This window comes from Piliocolobus tephrosceles, chromosome 12, assembly GCF_002776525.5.
Source record: "Piliocolobus tephrosceles isolate RC106 chromosome 12, ASM277652v3, whole genome shotgun sequence".
Lineage (NCBI taxonomy): Eukaryota > Metazoa > Chordata > Mammalia > Primates > Cercopithecidae > Piliocolobus > Piliocolobus tephrosceles.
Window position 1 is genome coordinate 99466086 of NC_045445.1, and position 10183 is coordinate 99476268.

The following is a 10183-nucleotide window of genomic DNA, read 5'->3' on the forward strand; positions in this document are numbered from 1 at the left end:
ACCAATTTAAAAATGGGCAAAAGATCTGAATAGACAATTCTTAAAAGAAGACATGCAAATGGCAAACAGGCATATGAAAAGGTTCTCAACGTCACTGATCATCAGAGAAATCCAAATCAAAACTACAATGAGATACCATCTTGCCCCAGTTAAAATGGCTTTTATCCAAAAGACAGACAAAAGCAAATGCAGGCGAGGATGTGGAGAAGAGGGAACACTCATACGGTGTTGGCGAGAATGTAAATTAGAGCAACCACTATGGAGAACAGTTTAGAACTTCCTTAAAAAATTAAAAATCTGCACTCCCATGTTTATTGCAGTTATATTCGCAATAGCCAAGATTTAGAAGCAACCTAAGTGTCCATCGGCAGATGAGTAGATAAAGAAAATGTGATACATATACACAATGGAGTACTATTCAGAACTAGAATGAGATCATATCATTTGAAACAACGTGGATGGAAGTGGAAGTGATTACGTGAAATAAGCCAGGCACAGAAAGACAAATTTCACACAGTCTCACTTATTTATGGGAGCCAAAACTTAAAACAATTGAACTTATGGAGACAGTAGAAGGATGGTTACCTGAGGCTGGGAAGGTAGTGGGGGGTGGAAGGAAGTAGGGATGGCTAATGGGTACAAAAATATAGTTAGGTAGAATGAATAATATGTATTATTTGATAGCACATCCAGGTGACTACAGTCAACAATAAATTATTGTACATTTTAAAATAACTAAAAGATTGTAATTGAATTGTTTGTAACACAAAGGATAAATGCTTGAGGTGATGGATACCCCATCTTCCATGATATGATTATTATTGCTTTGTATGCCTGTATCAAAAAGCTCATGTACCACATAAATACACCTGCCATATACAAACAAAAATTAAAACTTAAAAAACAAATAGCTTTTGAATCAATGAACAAAATTGAATCCCCAATATAACCAACATGGGAATAACCCTGAACTTAATTTCTATGTAAATACTAAACCATTGTTGTCAACTGAAAAAAGTGAAGAAAATGGGTGACAAATATTCTTACACTTGAGTATCTCAGATTTGTGAAGGCTCTGGAAGCAAGGTATCAAAATTGACAGCTTAAAGAATACCAAAATTTAATTCAGTAAAATCAGCTGGCCAATGTAATTGACCTAATGCTTTCAGTAGCATAGTATCAGAGGACTGTGTTGGGGAGAAATAATATCTTTTCCTTCTACCCTTCTTAGTTTCATTGGCTGGAGCCCCAGTAACAAAAGACAAATTAACAAGAGAAAAGCATATGAATTTACTTAATATAAGTTTTATGTGACATGGGTGCCTTCATAAGGAAATGAAGACCTGAAGAAGCAGTTCAACCTGAGTGTTTTTATGCTAGGTTAGATAAAAAGTGAAAAGTCATGGAGAAATATGATAGGACAAAGAGGTTATGAACTAAGCATTATAAACTGTGGAAAACTTAGCAAAGCCTGTTCATTCCTATTCCTTTCTGCGTCCTGTTTCTTTGGAGATAAGGATGCGGCTTTCCTCCAGGCATAGGGGTCACCTCTCATTATGGTCTTATTACCTGCTTCAGAAGAAGGTCAGAAAATCCTTGCTAGGTTTTATACCTTGCTTCAGGAGAGAAAAGCAGGAGTGTGGGGGAGGTCAGAGTGACCTTTCCAGTTCTGTGGATTTCTGAAATTCCTCCATCTTAAAATATTTAATATGCTAATGTGCCATATTTTGGAATAGCATGTCCTGAACCACATTGTATGAAAATAGGCTTTTTTAATAGAAGGATTTTTTTAAATGAAAAGGAAGATGCTGAAGCAATAGGTAACTTATAGATTGTTAACATCCTTTCTGTTAAAGAAAAAATTATTCTGACATTTTTCTGAATGGTAAGGAAGACTTTATTCAGGACTATTGTGATAGAGTCAACACTATCTTAATAGGGGAAAGAGATTGGGATGAACTATAAATACTACAAAGATAGCTGAGGAGTTATATCCAATGAGCAGAGTGAGGGGGTCAGTGGGTAGAAAATTACTAAGAGAAGATCTCAAAGGTAGGGAGAATTCTTGATAAACCAGTTGAACAAGAATCTTGCTAAAGGCAGGTCAGGTTGATCCATAACAAGGGTGGGGGAATTCTCACTAAACTGATTTGGTAGCATTCTTGCTACAACTGGATGAAGTAGATCAGTATATGCCACCTCAAAACACGCCACTTTGGCACACAAATTATTTTGAGTGGAAGGTATTTGAGTTTCTGAAATCCTTTGTATGTCTAAAAGCAGAGTCTCCAAAAAAAAAGGAAAAAACAAAACTCAACAAAATTCAATTGTCATAAATCCCCTGCCCAAGAGCAACTTCAGTCTTTTCAGAAGTAAGAAGTCAGCACCACACTCAAACACATATCATCACAAGACTATCATATCTCCCATCTATTCTCCTAAGGGTCCATTTATATTTCCAAAAAGTTATTTGCTTTTCTACAAGCACCCTTTCTCCCTCCTCCCTTTCTCCTACTAAGTTGGGTATATGGTCCCTAACTTCTAGCCACCCCTTTGAGTTACTCATCACTGAGTGCTCCCCTGTAGATATAAGATGTACATGTTAACAAATTTCTGCTTGTTTTTCTCTTGTTAATCTGTTTTTTGATGGTGAAAGTTATGGGGCCCCAGACAATGAATCTAAGGTGGGTAGAGGAAAAAGTTTAGTTTCCCTCCCCTACATAGCCTAGGCAGGCTGTAGACAGGACCCAAGGCCTAGTAGGCAAAAAGGACTCAAAGGAGCCTGTCTAAAGTTTGGCCAAGGAATGAGTCTTTGTCAGGTCTGAGCTCAAACTGTAGCTGACCACACTATTTATACAGTGTCATCTAAACTCCAAGGGCACTCTGTGGCTATGGTCTAAATGGAGCCAAAGACACAAATGTGGCATTTGAGCCTTCTGGCTTTGTATCTTAGTTTCATGTTGCTTTTACTACACTATTCACAAAAAATGAAAGGACAAATGTCACCTAACTAAAAATGACCCAGTGGTTTTTCATAAACCTCCCCCCAAATCCTATAAAACTGAAGGTTCTCCTGGGAATTTTACCATAGAAGAAAATATTTAAATTATTTTTTAATTACAAAGTTATTTTTTAATAAAAGGGGTGGCAAAGATTGTTGGCTGCATTCAGGAAGCTTTTGAGCAAAATTAATATGGGCACATTCTAGCGGGAGTGTAATTTTGGTGCCATTTCCTGACTAAACCATTTGTTGTGATGAGTCATTCTAGTTCTTGTCTTTTATATCTCCCCCACCACACACACCCTGCCTCTGTCATGCTTATCTTTATCCCCATTCCTCCTCTTACCTAATTATCTCCCCTTGGGGCCACTTCTATCTAACTTAGTCCCTCTGCTCCAGCAAGCAGTATATGAAGCTTTGGCCATTCCTTTTGACTCACCAGAGCAAGACTATAGCCATTAAAATGATGAAGGAAAGGAGAATATGTGGAGGAAAAACTGTTCTGAGGGAAAACTGAAAAGGGGTACAGGGTCATTTTAAAAATAAAAGTCAACTACAGAAAGATAAAATGTATCTAATTTCTCTTTTTCTTTCTCTCTCCATCTGCCCCTACAGTTCTAAGCTTTCCAATATTTTCAAAAAGCCTCTTAAGGAACAACTTCAGAGAGTACCTGGCTCAGTGAAAAGGTCTGTAGCTGCAGCAACTAGAAGGAGCTAGAATCAGGTGACAGGAATCTGTTAAAGGACAAAATTACAACAAATTTAGCTATAGATCTAATTGGCTTTTATTCACAATTCATGAGTCCGGAAAGTCTCTATTCTACAAACAGAATGAGAGCTCCCACTGGGCAATGAATGGCAGAGTGGTGTAAGGCAGGAACAAGGTAACAGAACAATAGAAAAAAAAAAACAACTGTTTATTACCATTAGGTTACTTCAGGTTACTTTGGTTTTTAAGGTTAAAACAGAAGGGACTTCCTTAGTATGCCGACTCGGGTAGACTGGAATCTCCTGTTTTGTTTTAAAAAAAACTGGTCTATTTGGGGATCTATCTACTTCTTTAAAGTTTCAACTTGATAATGTGGCATTTAGCATATGTGACTGCATTTTGGTTTGGTCTGGTCTGTTGGGGCCTAGTGCAGGAGCTCAATCTGAAACAATGGCTTCCCATAATTTTGTTTATAAACCTCAAAGCCATTAAGATCAAATATGCTTCCAGATTCTCGGCTGGGTCTCTGTAACAAAAGACAGATTGGCAAGAGAAAACCAAACAAATTTATTTGATGTAAGTTTTATGTAACACTGGAGCCTTCATAAGAAAATGAAGACGAAGAAACAGTTAAACCTGAATGTTTTTATGCTACATTTGATGAAGTGTACAGAGTTGTGGGAAAATGTTGATAGGACAATAAGGAGTATTGTGGAAACTTAGTAAGTTCTGTTCATTAAAATTGTTCTCTGGGTCCCTTGATAAAAATGCTCTTATCCTCCAGGTATAGGGAGGACACCTCTCACATAAAGGCCTTATGATCTGCTTCAAGGAAAATTCAGAGAGTCCTTCCTGCACCTGCCATTTCTCAAATTCCTTCAGCTTAAAATATTCAATATGCCAAAGTGACATATTTTGGAGCAGCATGTCCTGAACCCTATCAGTGCATACCCTGGAACTCTATGCATTAAACATTTAGAGACTCTGAAATCAAACCTTTTCTTTCAACCTCAAATTTAAAAAAAAAAAAAAAATCACTGTCTCATGCTGATCTAATTGCAAGTCCAGTCCAATAGGTTTACCTTTCCTGACTTCTTTACTCTTCCTAAATTTCTACTCTAACTTCCCAGCCTTTAGCCCCTTCTGAGTTGCCTTAAAGAGAAATATTTGTTTTTCAATGGAAAACTCTGCCTTTCAGGGTTATCAGAGTCTTGCCCTATTCGTTCTCTTTGAGCTATTTTGCAACTCTTTGTACGCTGTAGGTAACTGATAGATATGTAAATTTTGTTCTGTCTAGAGGTGGTTTTCATTAACTTCCTCTCTCTAGTGGAAAAACCAGTTTTGTGGACATTTGCAATTCATTTCAACATTCTTTCATTTCATATAAATCAGTGCCGTTTTGACTTTTCCTTTGAACTGGTTATAACATTGGCCGGTTTTCTCATATCATAGGACTGACAAACACTCTACCTTCAAGCTCCTCTGAGCCCTCTTCCCAGCCTTGCCACCCCCTATCTCCCACTTTCAACCCCCTTATTCCTGAGCCTTCATAGCCCAACTATAGTCAGAATCATGCTTAGTTAGTTTAGCAAGAATCCTCTACCTTCTGTCTCTTCTTAGTAATTTTTCATCCACTGACCCCTCTCATTCTTCCCCTGACTGTAAATCCCCAGCTGTCTTTGCTGTATAGTATTTGGAATTGAGCACACTTCTATGCCAAGGTCTCTTTTCTCCTATTGCAATAGTTCTATACGGGCCAAGGGAAAACTTCCCCTTTGCCCTCTGAAGGTTTGCTGAAAATAAACTGACAATAGCAGATCAATAGGCCAAAAAACATACAAAATTTTATTTTAACAAGTCTAGCACAGGGGAAATGCAGGAGAAGGATTACCCAATAACCCAACGGGGTACAGAAGCTTATATACCCTTTTCCATAGTGGGAGACGGCAGATAAGGAATGTAGACAATTCTTTTGAGGGGCAGTATATGATTATTAGCGAGAATGAATAAATAGAAATTAACTTGTAAATTATTCTATTTGAAATTTAAATGAGCCCAAGAGGCAGGCATTATTGTGTTTCTTTTGCAAAGAAGCCTTTCTTGGTTAAGTAAAAAAAAAATTCTAGAGAGAGTTACTTCCTGTGCTTGAGGATGAGGGAACAAGACAAGGTTGGAGGGACCTTGATTCTAAGGCAGCTTCTAAGGCCTCTCAGCATGTCAAAGCACCAGTCTTTGTGGTATTTCCTTCTGAGCCTTATCATTCCCCTGTCTGAAACTACCCTAGAAGTTCCATACATTAAAAGCTGGGTTGGTAGCCGTGGAGAGGAAAATCAAGTCAATAGCTGAGTGGTAAAAGATCCCATTAAACCAGTATCTCATTTTGTACTTCTCTCTCTCTTTTTTTTTTTTTTTTTTTTTTTTTTTTTTGAGACAGAGTCTCACTTTTGTCACCCAGGCTGGAGTGCAATGATGCTATCTCCTCATTAAGTGGAAGAGACAGGGTTTCACCATCTTGGCCAGGGTGCTCTTGAACTCCTGACCTCGTGATCCACCTGCCTCAGCCTCCCAAAGTGCTGGGATTACAGGCGTGAGCCACCGTGCCCGGCCCTATTCCTTTACTTTCTTAATAAACTTGCTTTCACTTTATGAATTTGCTTCAAATTATTTCATGTGCAAGATCCAAGAACCTTCTCTTGGGATCTGAATCGGGACTCCTTTCTGATAACAGGGAGACAGGACAAGGTTAGAGGAACCTTGATTCTGAAGCAGCCCCTAAGGCCTGTCGGCATTTCAAAGTGCCAGTCTGTAAGTCTCTGGTTCTCTTCAACAGGAGTAAAATAAATTATTTAACATGAGTTCATTTTTCTATCTTTATGAGAGTCATGATTTTACCTTTTCCTGAAAATTATCTTTTTACAGCCTTCTCTGACTCTCACCAAAGCATATCTCTCACTTTTTCAAAGAAAAATTGATTTAATACATATCTCTTCCAGAAAATCTTCATGATGTATTCCTTTAGTGCTTAACCACTTTATGTGTGATAAATCTGTGATGTTGTTACTTTGTTCTTATGAGGATTTACTATCTAAAATTAGATCAAGTTCCCAAGAACTAAGTCATGTGTTTCTTTGATATACCCAAACAAGGATCTTGCATAAGACTCTGTGTGGAATTTATGTTTGCAGTAACATCCTTCTAAGGTGTCAGCCTGACAGCCACCTCCACAAAGGCAGAGGCAGAAGGCAGGAATCATGCAAAAAAGGCAGTGGAGCTCAGAAAACAGCCATTAACAAAGCCAATGCTCTAAATCTGACCTATTTCATTGCCCTGAGCCCTCATTCAGACTTTGGAATTCCTCCCCTTACACAACACTCACTAACAAGCTTGTTGTCTAGTTTCCTCCTATAGCAAATTAGAAGCAATTACATGAAGTAGGTTCTTAGAAATAGGCATGTTGACAGAAGAATAACGAATAACTGTTGAGTAGCTGAGGGAAAGGATTTTTTTAAGTAAACCAAATAAAATTAGTGATTATATTGCTGGCTACTTTAAAAGCAATGGATATCTATAGAAAAGGGCTTGGAACTGTGAATAATATCTTCTGCTAATGCAGAGCAAAATATAATGTATCGTTGGAAGATGTACTTCACATAAGTGAAGGATTCATATATATGACATGCCTCCATTCATAAGTATATTATATTTGGTATACTGAAAGACAGAGAATACTTCCTAATTATTGTTTAGTTAATATTATGATATCAGTACCTGCTAAGGCACTTACATTAGAGTCTAATGATCAGAATACTGGAAAAAAACACTGATTATCATTTTAAAAACAGCTGCTGAAGACACATCTTATAGTCAGGTACTACAGAATATACCTCTTTAGCATAATGATTATTTTGAGCTGATTATTTTGAGAAACTGCAGACACAGGAAAAGCTTTGAAAACAGAGTAGAAGTTACTATTTTATAAGGGAAATTTACATGTATAAATGAAATCTCAACTTATAAGGGTGTCTCTCAGTACCAGGAAGAAAATGATTACCGTAAATTACTAGCGATTCCTATCAATGGGGAAGGCATAGACTTAAATCTGTATAACAACCCTTGCCCTTGTTTTCCTTGCTTTTCCTGGTCATCTCCCCATAACTGGCCTCCCCAGCACCATTATTTCTTTGTTTTAATTGAAGATGTCATTTAAGACTGAACTCTAAGCCACTTCTTGGAGATTATTCATTTCTCTGGGTATCTCTCATGTATACATGAGGTTTACATGTGGATAAACTTCTGTTTGTTTTTCTCTTGTTAATCTGTCTTTTGTTACAGGGGTCCCTCCCAATGGAGAATTATGAAGGTGAAGACTAAGCTCTGATTTTTTTTTTTTTTAATCTTGCCCAAATTCCTATCTAAGGGGCTTGGGGAGTCATGCCCTACAAACCATAAATTCTCATCAGATGTGTTTATTTAACCCTATATATCATGGCTTACTTTCCAACCTGACTGGCATAATATTACGAGACATGGAAGAAAATCAAAATATTTTACCCCAAAATATGTTTCTCTGCCATATATTGAAATGACCTTGCAAAGCCATCCTTTGTGGGGGACCATCTGCGTCTATAAAGAATCTCTATTAACATAGCTAGATCTTTTTCTTCCATGCCCTCCCAATCCTAAAGAGATTAACTAAAGTCTACCACCTTTTAAAGATCTGAATAGGAAATACTTGTCATCTATTGTCTCTAAGGGCAGCCACTATAAAACTTTTTCTTTTCTATTGATACCAGGTTCTCGGGTCTTTAGACAAACTCAACCAACTGTCAATAAGAAAATGTTTAAATTTATCTGTAGCCTGGAAGCCGCCCCACCATCCCTTGCTTTGAGTTGTCCCGCCTTTCTGAACCAAACCAATGTATTTCTTAAATGTATTTCATTGATGTCTCATGCCTTCCTAAAATATATAAAACCAAGCTGTACCACTACCACCTTGGGCACATGTTCTTGGACTTCCTGAGGGCTGTGTCACAGGTCACGGTCACTCATATTTGGCTTAGAATAAGTCTCTTCAAATATTTTACAGAGTTTGACTCTTTTTGTCAACAAAGGGTAAAGAGAAAATTAGTTTTCTTCCCCTACAAGTCCAGTATTCTAGAGAACCTGCTTTGGGGTTCAGATGACAGCAGGGCTTTTCATCCCTTAAGCAAGCCTTGCAACAAACCCAATTTTGAGTATTCCCAACTGTGCTAAGCTCTTCCTACGAAAGGCAAGACTGTGTTTTGATGAGCTTACTCAAAAATCAGGAGCTTATCGTAAGATCATCACTTACATCTCTGGCCGTGTGGCTGAGGCTCATCTCCCCTGTTTATATGCCATGGGGCAGCAGCTAGATTTGGTAGAAGCTCCAGCAGATAATCTTCTTTGCCTCTCCCTCACCCTAGAGATTCCTGAGGAGTAGAAATCTTATTACTTTAGAATAACACACAATGGTTATCAGCCAGTCTCATTGCCTTCTATTAAGTTCTGTTATGTTCTGCTTCACGCAAAACTGTTAAATGTTGTTCTAATCTAAGTGCTGATATCCTACTGCCTCTTTTGAATGACTGAATGTCATGACTGTCTAGCAGCTATTTAAACTCTCAGTATTCTTCAGACTGACACTTGATACTCTTCTACAGCAATGCTTCTCAAAGTATGGTCCCCAGACCAGCAGCCTTGGCATCATCTGGCACTTTTTCTGGGATCCACATTGTTGGGCCCCACTCCAGATCTTCTGAATTCAAAACTCTAGGAGTGGAAACCAGCATTGTGTAGTTCAACAAGCCCTCCAGGTGATTCTGGCACATGCTAAAGGTTGAGAACCTTGAGAACCACTGGCTAGAAAACTCTGATATGATGGTTGTTGATGGCTCATATCTTGAGAAGAAGCAAAGCATATTTTGTGCTGGATATGCCATAAGTTCTGACGATTCTGCTATTATAGCTGTTCCTTTATCAATAGCTCACTCCATTCAAATAGCTGAATGACAGTTACATCACCAGCATGTCACCTTGCTAAACACTTGAGTGCACATCTATACAAATAGATGTATCTTTGGAGTTGCTCATGATTTTTTAGTACATTATGAAAACAAAGAGGTTTTCTAATCTCTTCAGGCACCCCAACTAAAATGAAAAAATAGTAATTTATTAGAGGCACTATAACATCCAAATGAAGTATAGATTAGAAACAGAGAAACTCATTCTGAAGGTAATACTTTTAAAGCAAAAGGGAATTTCTGACTACTATGTAAAACAAGCAGTCCTTTCTGTTCTTGCTACAGTAGGTATTCTAAAGACACTTACTCAGTCTGACTTAATGAATCCTGAAAGGCTTATTCAAATATGATAATCTGCCACCTCAGAAGAAAAGAAATAGTGGCCTTCTCCAAACTGTCACATGTGCAATAATGGGCATTGGCATTGCCAGG